General features: G+C 31.3%; 1 pseudogene; it reads right to left on the reverse strand.

Moving 5' to 3' along the window:
• Positions 1–13398: 13398 nt before the first annotated feature.
• LOC149497652 (uncharacterized) lies at positions 13399–15106 on the reverse strand (annotated as a pseudogene).
• Positions 15107–15462: the final 356 nt, after the last annotated feature.

Genomic DNA, 15462 nt, shown 5'->3' on the forward strand with positions numbered 1-15462 from the left:
TTTCATTCTAATTAGAAATTTGTCCTCTCATACTACTATATATATGTTTGGTTTTAATTATTTTTTACTATAAAAATTTGATGTGTTTGACTATCAAAAATTTGTTACCTTTAACTATCAAGAATTATTATATCAAGCTTTTGCTAATTTAAAATTATTGAGTTTGCAATCATGTCTTCTTCTTACGGTAAGTATAATCTTAATTTTCTCCATTTACAAATTAATAGAATAATTTTTATTATATATATATATATATATATATATATATATATATATATATTTCAATTGTATATATAATCATGTGAATATGAATATACGTAGAAAATTTTTTTCAATCACTTAACATTGTTATTATATCCTTAGGTTTCCATTAATATAAAATTATATTATATAAAAAATAATGGGAATATATATATATATATATATATATATATATATATAAAAGATATATTATTATTATTATTATTATTATTATTATTATTATTATTATTAAACATTATAAAGTATATATTGGAACCTAACATGATTTCTATTTAAAAATATTCAATTTAAATTTTTAGTTTTAATATATATTTATTTTTATATATTGAATTATAATATTTTATTTAGTAATTTCCATTGTATTAGAAATTCAAATATATATTTTAATAATTTTTCACTAAGATATTTTTCTTATAATAATTAAAGAATTTCTCTTTGTATTTAAATTAGAAATTTTAACTTATTATAATAGTGATATATATAAACGTAGGAATAGGTAAAAAGAAATATTAGGATTAACCAAGATACTCTTATTAAATTTAGAGATGACAAAATATTTTTAAAGATTTTAATTTTATTATTTAAAAAATTAAAGAATAAATAATAAAAATAATTAATTGGTGAAAATAATTGAAAAATGTATTGTTAGCTATATAAGAAATAAACCCTAAAGAAAAAAGATAAGGGAAAAATTAAAAACCCTCATTGCTGCTTCTACAATGAGTCTATTTCTTTAGACTAATATAAATAATTTGTTTAATGAACTTAGACTAATTTTTTTAGATTTTTTTGAGCTTAAAGAAAAAAAGATTTCTTCTAATGCAACAATGGAATGCATAGGCTCTCAAGTCAAAGCATATTACATTCTTAGGCGATAATAAAGATTATATAAAATACATGTAAGCATATAATTTTTATTAATTATTGTAATTGAATTCCTTTCTCTCCCTTTCTTGACTATTATATATAATGATTTTCTACAATTTGTTAATAGGGTTCAATTAATAAAAACTCTGTGTTTTCTCATGCTCCTTTGTTTTTAGAGATATTAATTAATTATTTTACTTTTAATCTCTTAACTAAATTTTTATATTTTTTTAGAAGAAATTAATTTTATCTATTAATTCTGATTTAGAAATTCATTATATAATTAAACATTATATTTTAATACATTTATTTCTCCATACTATATAAAAAGTGGGAATGAGGGGAGCATGATGGAATTTTCAATAATGCCCTTAATGACATTTAAAATGTTCTAAAATAATCTTATTGATGACCAATTAAATTTTATTTTAAATATTATGCTTAATAGATAATTAATGTTAACTACATACCAATTAAATTTTATTTAAAATATTATACTTAATAGATAATTAATGTTAACTACATACCAATTAAATTTTATTTAAAATATTATGCTTAATAGACAATTTACATTAACTATATATTAATAAATATATTTTGTTTTTTACTTATTTTAATATTATATAATAAGGCTATACATGAAAATTAAATATTCTTTTATGTACTATATATGTTTTTAATTTTATTCAATATAGGATTTAAATTAAATGTTAGTGCTAAATACATGTTATATTCTTTTATTTACTATATATGTTTTTAATTTTATTCAATTTAGGATTTAAATTAAATGTTAGAGCTAAATACATATTACATACTTCTGAATTTATTATATATATTATTTTGCTCTCTTTAATTTAATAGATAATAAAATAAATTATAACCTATAATTGCGTACGTGTGGGAATAGAGGAGGGAATTATGAGACTTCCTAAAGTAGCCTTAGTTTAATTTGAAATTTCTAATATATCATTTGAATTAATTTTTTTATGTATTTTAATCGGAGAAACTAAATCTACTTATCCTTTTGAAGATCCTTTTTAGTTGTATTTTTACTGCCTTTTTAATCGAAAAAATAGATTCCATTTATACTTTTGAATATCCTTTTAATTAGATTTTTTATACATTTTAATTCGAAAAATATATATATATGTATATATATATTCTCTATTTGATCTTGTAATATTATTATCTAATGATTTTTGTGATTAATAGTTTTTGATATTCTTGATCATATGTTCTCATGTTATATTACTTTTTAGTACGTATATCAAAAACCTTAATTCAATATCAAAAACCTTAATTCAACTATTGAGAATGAAACTTAAATTCTATTAATTTATTATGTTCTAAGTTTTTCAAAATATAATTAAACACTTTATTATTACACTATATTAGTTAATACAATGAAAATTAAAATAAAATTTTTTTAAATATATTACTCACAAAATATTTGTTATGTTGACTTTTGCACAAAGTTTAAAAAACACATTAATTATAGTATCACATTATACAAAATATCCATACTTTTTCAAAATTGTACTTCTCTCAAACAAAAAAAAAAGGTTATTCTTAGAATTTAAAGCCATTTATAATAAGGGTATAAAGGAAAAGTAAATATCTCTTGAGTTAAGTGGGCAAATATTTTGGGGCATTCAAAAATGAAAACATGGACAAATATTTTGGGACGAAGGGAGTATTTCTCTTTGATTTTTTTGGAGAGGGTGGTGTACCCTTATTTGGATCATTTACATATTATTGTATTTTAAAATTTTTTAAATTTAACAAAAGCAATGAAAATATGAAATTATAGTATTTGACTAATATTAAAAAGGAGAGTTTTTCTTTTTTAGTTAATTAAATCTTTTTTAAAAAAATAGAATATAAATGTTTTGAATTTGCTATCATTTTTATTTTCAACTTTTCTGTATTAAAAATGAAATAAAGAGAAAATTTAAGAGCTCTATTTTTATTCTATATTTTATTCTTTTATTTTGAAATTTATAGAATTTTATTTAATTTTCTATGATTTCATTGGATATGTTTTTTTGAATTTTTTTGAAATAGATATAAAGATAACTAGACCTTTAAAATTTTAATGTTCTTTTAAATATTTTTTATATATGACTTTGTAATTTTTGAATTTAATCTCATTTATATATTCTTTAAACTTGATAGAGTACATTCCATTACCAATATTATTGTTTACAACTTTACACATTGATTCCCATGTGAAGATGAGAACTTTAAACAATTTATTTTTGGATTATGTGCAAAGATATAGTCTAAAATATTACATGCTATAGATAAAATTTTAACTTAACTTCATTCGACGAAAATAATTGATGTGGAGGTCAAAACCATATTTTATATTGTGAATATGCAGAGTAAGTTTGGATTTATTAGATTAATGTTATAGCATCACCAAATTATAGAATATTTTGCAGTATGGTAAATGCAAATTTGTAGTGATTTTATTTAATTAATTAACAATAACATTATATTTTGTTTATTAAACGGAGAAACAGAAACATCATTTTATTTTTAATTAGATATTACAATACAATACATGTTACAAAATTTCATTGTATATATAAAGTGCAACATTCATTAATCATTGTACTTATTTTAATCTAAATAAGAATTACTTTAATATTATATAAATATCAAAATTAAACGAATATATAACGAGTAAAATCAATGTGCAACAGTGCAACTCACGTCATAAAAGAACTAATATGTTCTAAAATAGTAAATGTAACGAATAAGTATAACGAGTATAAATAATGTGCAATGTATAGAAAAAAAATACTAATTTTATTAAATGGGACATGTATTTTGTATATAATTAAATAAATTAAAAAATAAAATATTGATTTCAAAAAATTCGTTTGAGGTGGGAATCAGCATTGCACTATGTGTCATAGATAAATTATAGGTAAATGATCAGAGTAACATGCGGAAAGTGCGGAGGCTGACCTCTAGATATAGCACCACCCATGTCTCCGACCAGACGTAGCTTTGAAAATACTAGGGAGTTAATTATTGGGTCCCACAAGATATCATATGCCAACAGCATGCCCAACCGATTTAGTTTTGGCAAACGCGTCTACAAGCCGACAGCGAATATATTTAAAATTTACATAAAAATGAATATTGATATTTCAAACAACTAGATTTTTTTAATTTATATAATTACATTTACTTATAATTTACAGTTTTTTTAAATAGCCTGATAAGTAAATAAGTGTGTTGTTTTTTTTTTTTTTTTTGAGGAAAATAAGTGTACTGTTAGTACTTCTAATACAAATTATTGAACAACAGATTTTCTCGCATCAATAAATAATCTATATATTCTAAAGTTATCAGAATATATTCTATAAATAAATAATTGATTTTAAATAATAGAATAATTATTTTGCAAAATGGACATACCAAATTAAATTATAATTTACAAGAAAATTTTGAAATGTTTATTTATAATTTTTTATCTTGTATTTTATTTATGATAAATTTTTAAAGTTTAAAAAAGCAAAACTAATGACGTGATGTCACATGGCAAGAAAAAAAAAAATCATCTTGGATTTCTCTGAAAAAGAATCATTTTGGATGAAATCTAGTTAATGGAAGCCACAATTGTATCACTAAAATAAGTCTAACGCACATTGATAAAATTCAAAAAATTGGTTACTATTTTAAAATTGTTATGAAATAAGTGGATGTTTAGAAGTCTGTATTATTAATTATTGCAAATTTTAACTTTCTAATTTCTATAAGACTTTATTAGGGTTTCACTTATGTAATTATATATATATATATATATTGAGGGAAATTATTTATATCTTATATATGGTGAATCTAAAATGTTAGAATGAACAATGCCTTTTAGTAATTGGGCAAAGAAGCAAAAGTGGTAAAAATACAATTAACTGAGAACAATCTGTTGAAACGAGCCAAGAAATTAGCTGCTTGATTCCCCTCACGATAGATATGGCAGAAAGAGACATTGAATCCTGGGACTAATTTCTTAACCTGTATGGCAAACCGAGGCATACTGGCTGAATCTGAGGAAGTGATGAAGTCAATGATAGTTTTTGAGTCACTCTGTACAACAAGGGGAAAGGCGTTTAAGCTTTGACAACAACTGAGACTGAAAAATAAGGACTGTAGCTCAACATCTTCAGAGTCTTTGGCATGAATTGGGAAGCAGTATGCAGCAATGAGGCTATCCAAATGATCTCGAATTATGGCTCCTCCCGCAGAAGAAGAAGAAGAGTAGGAAGCATCTACGTTGAGCTTGTAAAAGCCAGCTTGTGGTTTGACCCAAGATACTAGCATAATTTTCAACTTATTGCTGAAGAATTCAGGAAGGTAATCCTGAAATAAAGGAATGGACTTTGCAAATTTTGATTCAGAGTGAGCAACCCCCCACTTGTAGATCAGTGTGCGAATCTATTCCAGCAAGTGAGGAACATGAAAACCTCCTTCGCCCCAAGTGAGACAGCAGTAGGCTGACCAAATTGAGTAGAGAATTAGTTGGGAAATTATGTTGGATTTAATTTTCTATTGTGGGCTTAATATGTAAAATTAAATATGTACAGCAGTCCAATTGTAAAGTCAATTTTAAATGTGGTCTTGATTGTGAATAATTGACTATTGAGGTATCAACTAATTATAGATATTAAGTGTAGAGACCATTATATAATTCCTATTTCGTTAAAGGACCGAAATAGGAATTGTACTAACCCTACAGGTATATAAAGGTCGTGGTCCCCAGAGGAGTTGAATACGATTCAGTTTTACGTTCCTTTCGTACTGCTTCCGCAAAATCGATTCTTCAATTCTCTGGAAGGCTACAAACCTAATTCTACACATCAAGATCGACGAACAACGATGTCAGGTACACAACCTTTTCTTATTCAATCTATTTTGTTGAATCTAGTGGTTTGCACGATCTAGGTTATTATTGAATCATTTTGAGATTAATTCTTTACAAGTGGTATCAGAGCCTTGTGCATAATTGCTAGATTTTAGATTGATTTTCGTATGTTTTTTTTTTATTTGTTTACCCTACTATTTACGAATTGAGGGTTTTGTTTAATAAAAAAAAAAAAAAAATTTTGTTCTCACTGTTCTTCGGATTCTCCAAGAACAGGTAAGAGGTTTTGAACTAACGCCATTGACGATTAATTGTTCGTTTGGTATTTTGTTGTTTTTTTGGTGGCCGGATCTTGTTTAAAAAAAAAAAAAAAAAAAAAAAAAACAAAACAAAACAGTATAGGTTTGTGAATTTTGATCGAAATTTTGGCTTGAGTATAATGAAATCTCCATTATTGAACAAAGATTTGTTTTGGCCTATTTTTCTGGTTTCTTTGGAGAGAGTCGGCGGCTGTGTTTTTTTTTTCCGTCTCTGATAGTTTTGGTTTTAAGGTTAGGGATGGAAAATTACGGTTAGGTCCCTGGAAAATTTCATATTAGTCCCTTAATTTTCTATAATTTCATATTGGTCCCTTAATTTTCTGTAACTTCAGATTAGGTCCCTAAATTTTCTGTAACTTCAGATTAGGTCCCTAAATTTCCTGTAACTTCAGATTAGGCCCCTAATCTTCTGTTTTTCGTATTAGGCCCTTAAATTTCTGTTTTCTTTCGTTTAGACCCCAAACTTTATTTATTCAAATTTATTTAGTCCAATTTTATAACTTAGTCTCTAATTTAGTGACTTAAAGACTAGATTATAATTTTTTTTTTTTGGACTAAATAATTTTAGATTATTAAATATTTAGACAATCAATTCATTTAATTGCAATTGTTTTGTTTTAATTACAATTAAATGATTTAATTTGTCGACTTGAGATTAAATTTTGGAGTGATTAAGTCCCTATTGTGTTTGATATTTGTTAAAATAAATTGATTTGATCAATAAGTCACCAAAGTGACCTCTATTGCTTGAATTGATTTATTTTAGAATATTAGACAGGTGTATTAGAATTCGTTGCGGATAGTTAATCGGCCCAAAGGAAGGTTGCTATCTGGCTGAGTTTTGAATACATGTTTGGCAATAAGTATGTGATAATTGTTTGATTATTTTCCATGACAATGATATATCGGCCCAAAGGAAGATTTATTATTTGTCAGGACTATGTTATCAATATTTGATTGTTGCATTGAGATACTAATTGCAAGTTAATGTTTTACATCCAAAGATGAGAATATTAATGTTGTGTCTGTATCTTATTTCCATTTTTTGATCTTTACTTATGTGAATTGTTTCATTTGTGGATTGTGAGCTTATACTTGTCTATTTGTTTATTTTCTCTGATGTCAGCTAACATGTCATTTAATCCTGATTGTGTCCCTAAACTTGAGGGATCAAATTTTGAGTCTTGGAAATCAGACATTATGATCTTTCTAGGCTGTATGGATTTGGATCTTGCATTCAGGATGGACGAACCTGCTCCTCTTACTGATACGAGCACTGATGTTCAAAGGGTTCAGTATGAGAAGTGGGAGCGTTCTAATCGTTTAGGTCTGATGATCATGCAGAAAGGAGTCCCAGAACATGTTCGAGACTCTGTCTCAGCTGAAAAGAACAATGCTCAAAACTATCTTGCCGAGCTGGAGAGGGCTTATGTCAAGAATGACAAAGCCGAAGTGGGAACACTTTTAGGAAAATTAACCTCCATGAAGTTTGCTGGCAATGGTGGTGTTCGGGAGCATATTCTTAGCATGTCTCAGATTTCAAAGAGACTGAAGGCGCTGGGTATGGCTTTACCAGATGACCTTTTAGTCCATATGGTTATGAATTCTCTTCCTTCTCAGTATGGACAAATTAGGACTTCCTATAATTGTCAGCCGAATAAATGGACTCTTAATGAGCTCATTTCTCATTGTGTTGATGAGGAGGAAAAGATGAATTCTAACAAAAGAGAGAGTGCTCATTTTGTTTCTTCAGCTGGGAAGGGCAAGAACAAGAAAAGAAAGAGGCCTTTTGCAAAGACTATTGAAAAGGCTATTGAGAAACCTGCTGCTGCTACTGTTGTAGATCCAGTACAAAAGAAGCCTTATGTGCCAAAATGCTTCTTTTGTGGAAAGACGGATCACTTGAGAAAGGACTGTCCTAAATTTGCTATTTGGCTTGCAAAGAAGGGGCTGCCTCAACTACAGAAAGCCAATTGACGGTGAAAGATACGTCTATGTAGGAAATGGCGATCCGGTTGAAGTAGAGGCAATTGGACATTTTAGATTATGTTTAAGTACTGGTTATTTTTTGGATCTTCTAGATACTTTTGTTATTCCCTCTTTTAGAAGGAATTTGATTTCTGTTTCCTTTTTGGACAAATCTGGTTTTCATTGTTCTTTTAGAGACAGTGTATTCACTTTATCTATGAGTTCAAAAGTTTTGGGTACTGGTTGCTTGAATGAATGTGATAATCTATATATGTTAGACATTGATACTAGTTATCATGAATCCCTGCATGTTACTACAAGAGGTACCAAAAGAAAGTTGAATATTGATAACTCAGCTGTACTTTGGCATAGACGTTTGGGTCATGTATCCAAATCAAGAATTGAGCGTCTTGTTTCTGATGGTATCTTAGATACACTTGATTACACAGGTTTGGATTCTTGTATTGAGTGTATTAAAGGAAAACAGACTAAACAAAAGAGACTAGGTGCCATTCGGTCATCCAATGTTTTAGAACTGATTCATACAGATATTTGCGGTCCATTCCATATTGCAACTAGAAATGGCCAAAGATATTTTATATCATTCATTGATGACTATTCTCGTTATGGTTACTTATATCTCATTCATGAAAAATCTGAGTCTTTGGACGTGTTTAAATCTTATAAAGCCGAAGTTGAAAATCAACTAGGAAAGAAGATTAAATCTGTTCGATCTGACCGTGGTGGTGAATATTATGGTAAATATGACGGTTCAGGCGAACAACGTCCAGGACCTTTTGCGCTTTTCCTACAGGAATGTGGAATTGTCCCTCAATATACAATGCCTGGTACTCCCAGCATGAATGGTGTATCTGAGAGACGTAATAGGACTCTTATGGATATGGTAAGGAGTATGATTAGTCATTCTACTTTACCAGAGTCTCTGTGGGGTGAAGCGTTAAAGACAGTAGCTTATCTTCTCAATAGGATTCCATCTAAAGCAGTTGCTAAAACACCTTATGAACTTTGGACTGGACGTAAGCCTAGTCTAAAGCATCTTCATGTTTGGGGATGTCCAGCTGAAGCAAGGCCTTACAAGCCGAATGAAACAAAACTGGACTCCAAAACTATCAGCAGCTACTTTGTTGGATATTCTGAGCGGTCTAGGGGTTACAAGTTTTATAATACTACTTCCAGAACTTTTTTTGAAACGAGAATTGCAACATTTTTTGAGGATGTTGATTTTGGAGGGAGAAATAAAGAAAGAAACATTGTCTTTGAAGAGGAACCAAGTAAGGATGATTCGGTTCTCATTCCTTTTGTTGTTTCTGATAGCGTACAGACTCCAGTTGCTCCTGTCCCTATTCAAGATCCAATTCAAGACAATGCTATTCTTCCTCAAGAACAAATTCAACAACCTCAAGAATTAGAGTCTGTTCAAATGCCTTTGAGGAGATCTACTAGGGAGAGAAGAAGTGCTATTCCAGATGATTATATAGTGTTTCTTCAGGAACATGAGGATACTGTAGACATGATAGATGATGATCTAGTTAGTTTCTATCATGCCATGCAGAGTTCTGACTCTCATAAGTGGATTGAGGCAATGAACGAAGAGTATAAGTCTATGCAAGACAATCAAGTTTGGGATCTTGTTCAATTACCTGAAGGAAAGAAACCCATTGGTTGCAAATGGATATTTAAAACCAAAAGGGATTCTCAAGGTAATGTGGAGAGATATAAAGCACGTCTTGTAGCAAAAGGCTTTACTCAAAAGGAAGGGAATGACTATAAAGAAACCTTCTCTCCAGTTTCTTCGAAGGATTCTTTTAGGACAATCATGGCCTTAGTTGCAAATCTTGATCTTGAGCTTCATCAAATGGATGTTAAGACTGCGTTTCTCAATGGCGACATTGATGAAACAATATATATGGTGCAACCAGAAAGTTTTATAATTGGAGATCCAAAACATCTGGTATGCAAATTAAAGAAATCCATTTATGGACTCAAGCAAGCTTCTCGTCAATGGTACTTTAAATTCAACCAAGTAATTGTCTCGTTTGGCTTTGAGGCAAATACTGTTGAAAATTGTGTGTACCATAAGTTCAGTGGGAGTAGGTTTATCTTTTTGGTCTTATATGTGGATGACATACTTCTTGCTACTAATTGTAAAGTCTTGCTACATGAAACCAAAGTTTTTCTTTCAAAGCATTTTGAGATGAAAGATTTAGGTGAAGCTTCTTTTGTTTTAGGGATTCAGATACATCGAGACCGTTCTCGAGGTATTCTTGGATTATCACAAAAGAGCTATATTGATAAAGTGCTCAAGAGATTTAGTATGCAGAATTCTAGACCATTGGATACCCCTATTGCAAAAGGTGATAAATTTAGTAATCAACAATGTCCAAAGAGTGAACTTGAAATTCAGGAAATGCAAAAGGTTCCTTATGCGTCAGCTGTAGGAAGTCTTATGTATGTTCAAGTTTGTACTCGTCCAGACATTTCTTTTATAGTTGGCATGTTAGGTAGATATCTCAGCAATCCAGGAATGGATCATTGGAAAGCAGCCAAAAGAGTCATGAGATATCTTCAGAGGACTAAGGGACATATGCTCACATATAGGAGATCAGATCAGCTTGAGATCATTGGGTATACTGATTCTGATTTCGCTGGATGCCAAGATAGTAGAAAATCCACATCTGGCTACGTTTTTCTATTGGCTGGCGGTGCTATTTCTTGGAAGAGTGTGAAACAAACTCTAGTGGCAACCTCCACCATGGAAGCTGAATTTGTAGCATCTTATGAGGCATCCAATCAAGCTATTTGGCTGAGAAACCTTGTCACTGGGCTGCGTGTAGTAGGTGGAATAGAAAGACCACTGAAGTTGTATTGTGACAGCAAGTCAGCCGTTTTATTCTCCAACAACAACAGGAGCTCTTCTCGATCAAAACACATTGAGATTAAGTTCTTGGCTGTGAAGGAGAGGGTACAGAGTGGACAGATATCCTTAGAGCATATTGGAACAAACTCTATGATTGCGGATCCGCTTACAAAGGCAGTGATACCGAAAGTTTTCCATGAGCACACCGCTCATATGGGTATCGTTTTGTTTGAGACTGTCTAGTTTTAGTGGGAGTTTGCTCTTTATGCATACATTATGTTTTTGAATGCTCTATTTTATTTTGGATATGTTTTATTATGAAATTTTGTTGAGTACTCATTTTGGTTGATGGTTACACTCTGTATTATTATTATTGTTTTGCTTGATCTCACTTTTGTTGGTGACCAGTTGGAAACAGACATGATGATCACATTACATGTAGTTTTCATGCTACACTTCTATAATGAATCTATGTCATTTAGGGGTATTGGTAATGTAGTTGATGATGAACTTAGTCATGAGATCTATGGCGAATGTTTCTTCAGCTCTTTATCAATATAACTAATGGACGAGATTGTTTTTGGATACCTTGTATGACTGCGTTTGTTGAGCTCATTTTGGTGTATATATTTTATTTAACATATGTTCGCCCAAGTGGGAGATTGTTGGATTTAATTTTCTATTGTGGGCTTAATATGTAAAATTAAATATGTACAGCAGTCCAATTGTAAAGTCAATTTTAAATGTGGTCTTGATTGTGAATAATTGACTATTGAGGTATCAACTAATTATAGATATTAAGTGTAGAGACCATTATATAATTCCTATTTCGTTAAAGGACCGAAATAGGAATTGTACTAACCCTACAGGTATATAAAGGTCGTGGTCCCCAGAGGAGTTGAATACGATTCAGTTTTACGTTCCTTTCGTACTGCTTCCGCAAAATCGATTCTTCAATTCTCTGGAAGGCTGCAAACCTAATTCTATACATCAAGATCGACGAACAACGATGTCAAGTACGCAACCTTTTCTTATTCAATCTATTTTGTTGAATCTAGTGGTTTGCACGATCTAGGTTATTATTGAATTATTTGAGATTAATTCTTACAAATTAAACTCATAATTGTGCTAGCTGATGATTTAGGAGCATAAAGAAGCCACCATGAAACAAGCTCCCGTCGAAGGGAAGAAGCTGCTAACGATTTAGTAAAGAAAGAGTCTCGAAAGAATTTCCAAACCAGCTGAATTTTCGAACAACTAAAGAAAATATGATTAGTTGAACCCTCAGCTGAACAGCAAAAGGGATAGCAAGAAGCAAGCAAGATTCCCATCTTTTGCAAACGAGATGGAAGAGGCACAGCCCCTTGCAAGACTTTCCATGTGAAGATTGAGATTTTAGCAGGAATATATGGATCCCAAATCGAATGGTAAGAGAGAGTGGCCGACTTCCTTTGTCTCACCAAATCATATGCTAATTTTAAACAGAAGCTCTCCCTATTGTTCTTAGCCAACAAGGACCATCTTTCTCGATAGAAATTAAAGCTCTAGCTGTTGAATGAACCAGACAAACACTCTTCCAGGTACAAGAATCAGTAATCTTAAAATGCATTAGACCCTTCCTATGATATTTTTGCTCCCTTGATTAAACCACATATCGCTTAAAGATCTCTTGATCAAATCGCTTAAAAAACGGATAACTTATGGTTTACAATGATCAAAATTAAGGTTGGTGTCTTCAAATTTGTTTACATCCAAAAAGGTAATTTATTTCTATATATTTTTAATTATTTCAATATTATTCGTGATACCAATTATTTAAAATTGGAGTATGATGAAATTGGATATTTTATGTTTTTGTGTTTTTATCTAATGGTTGGCAAATAATTATTATACTGCAATTACGTTGAATAATCACGATATTTAATAGGCCATTGACATGAGTGTGACTATTCATTGTTTAGTCAACTAATTTCATCTGTTTATGGATAAGTTAATAATTTGCTAGTACTGTATATGTAAACTTGAAAGCAAAATCATTAGAAAAAATAGCAATTTATTTCCTTTTTCTCTATACTGTATTTGTTACAACGTCAAACGTTTTAATAAGGTAATAATTGAATAATGTGATTTTTATGAAGTTTGATCTTATATAAACAATTTGCCAATGTTAAGTAATAATTTTTTTTTAGAATGAAAAACTACATATATTAAGAAGATAAATCCTTCAATACAAGACGGGAAATAGAGGTAGGAACCTCTTCAATCCAAACAACCAAATCTATGGAAGAAAAAGCTAAGCGAGATAGAGCATGAGCAACTTCATATCTTGCTCTACGGGTGTGCGTACATTTCCATGAATTAGCATTAGAAAGCACAAGCTTTAAGAAGAGACACGAGTTCCATACTCAATATCTGGGAGACTGTCTTACTGAACGTGGTTGAACCATGCTTAAAGCGTCTGATTCCAGAATAAAAGAAGTAAAACCAAGCTCAAAGGCTATTTGAGCCTCAAAACACCTGCTTCCACTTTTGCTTGTTCTGCGCTCAACAGAAACAGCAAATGCTTATAACCAGTAGCCAAAACAGAACCTTGAGAGTCTCTGATCACAAAACCAAGCCCACAGCCCTGTGCAGTTGCCACAGAAGCATCCACATTAACTTTAGAGAAGTTCCCTGGAGGCGAGCTCCACAGAGTCACTGCAGGAACATCATTGGTACAGGAATAACCAAAATTAGCCGCCTGAAAATCAAAAAGGCACTGTAAACCTTGCTGCAACACTTCCTCAATACTCAGCGTCTTTCCTTGAAAATGCAAAAGGTTTCAAGAACGCCAAAGCGACCAAGCAATCATAGCAAATAGTTGGACCTGCTCATGGTAGAAATTGAGCAACAAGACTTGAAACCACTCAAGAAAAGATAAATGCAGATGTTCCTCTACACGAATTCTTAACAGGCAAAGCATCTAGACTAGCCGCGCCTTGGGACAATCTTTTAAAACATAAGTGATATCCTCAAGACCCTCCCCACAACCCAAGTAGACAGGATCTAAACTGAGTTCATTACCGGAAGCTGGTTTTTGTAGGCACGAAACAAAAAATGCTTAGCCTTTGCTGGAATATCCTGTTTCCAAATTGTACCCCATACTGCTTAACTTGATCCTGAGGAAGAAGATCCACGTCTGTTCGACTGCCTGTCCAAAAATGCTAGGTGGTATCCACTTCTCACCGAGTACCGGCCATCTTTCATCTCATTCCAAATAATAGTATTAGTCAGACGATACAAAGTCAAAGGAATTGATAAAAGTCTCCGCTTCACATGGAATTAAAATGGATCGTACTATATCTGCATTCCATGTTAAAGACGCAAAATCAATAAGGTTATATACTGTGGCAGGATGGTGCAAATCTGATACAGGAGATGCAATATGAGAAGATCCTTCGGGTAGCCATTTATCATGCCAAATGCAAATGGTTGTACCGTTGCCCAAAACGCCATCGGCATCCCCTTTCCAGAATCCATTTGGCATTAAACAAGCTGGACCATGTGAAACTAGGCTGAAAACCCTCCCTTGCTTCCAAAAAACTAGAATTTGGAAAATATCTAGCTTTTAAAATTCTTGCCAACATTGAATTTGGAAACTTAATTAATCTCCAGCCTTGCTTTTCCAATAAAGCTAAGTTGAAAATATGAACATCTCGGAAACCAATACCTCCTCTAGCTTTAGAATAACAAAGCTTGTCCCATGAATTCCAGTGAATCTTCCTCTCATCCTCTTTTGGCCCCACCAAAACTTAGCGATAAGCGACTCAATCTTCCGGCAAATCTCCAATGGGAAGAGAAAAAAACTCATCATATAGTTCGGAATGGCCTGAGCTACTGCTTTAATAAGAATTTCTTTGCTTGCTCTTAATAAGGTCTTCTTTTTCCACCCCTTCAACTTTTGATTCTACCCTATTAGAAATGAATTGGAAAATATGTTTTTTATTCCTACCAACCACCGTTGGCAAGCAAAGATATTTGGAATATTGGGCCACGTCCTTCACTCCCAAATAAGTCCTGCACATGTCCCGAATATCTTGGCCTACACTGGGACTGAAGGAGATCTCTGACTTATTGTCACGCTCGACTCTAATCACTAGAGGAATTGTCCGCTTTGGATTCGCATGGTTTTTTCTTGTAGGTGAAATGGAAAACTTCCCAGGAGGTCACCCATCCTAAGATTTCTGTTAAGCGACCACGCTTAACCCTGAAGTTCTTCCAACTTTCTAGCCATTCCACCAAAAGGCGTCTCT

The sequence above is a fragment of the Jatropha curcas genome, chromosome 3 (genome assembly GCF_041381405.1).
Source record: "Jatropha curcas cultivar XTBG-Jc1 chromosome 3, XTBG_Jcur_1.0, whole genome shotgun sequence".
NCBI classification, from domain to species: domain Eukaryota; kingdom Viridiplantae; phylum Streptophyta; class Magnoliopsida; order Malpighiales; family Euphorbiaceae; genus Jatropha; species Jatropha curcas.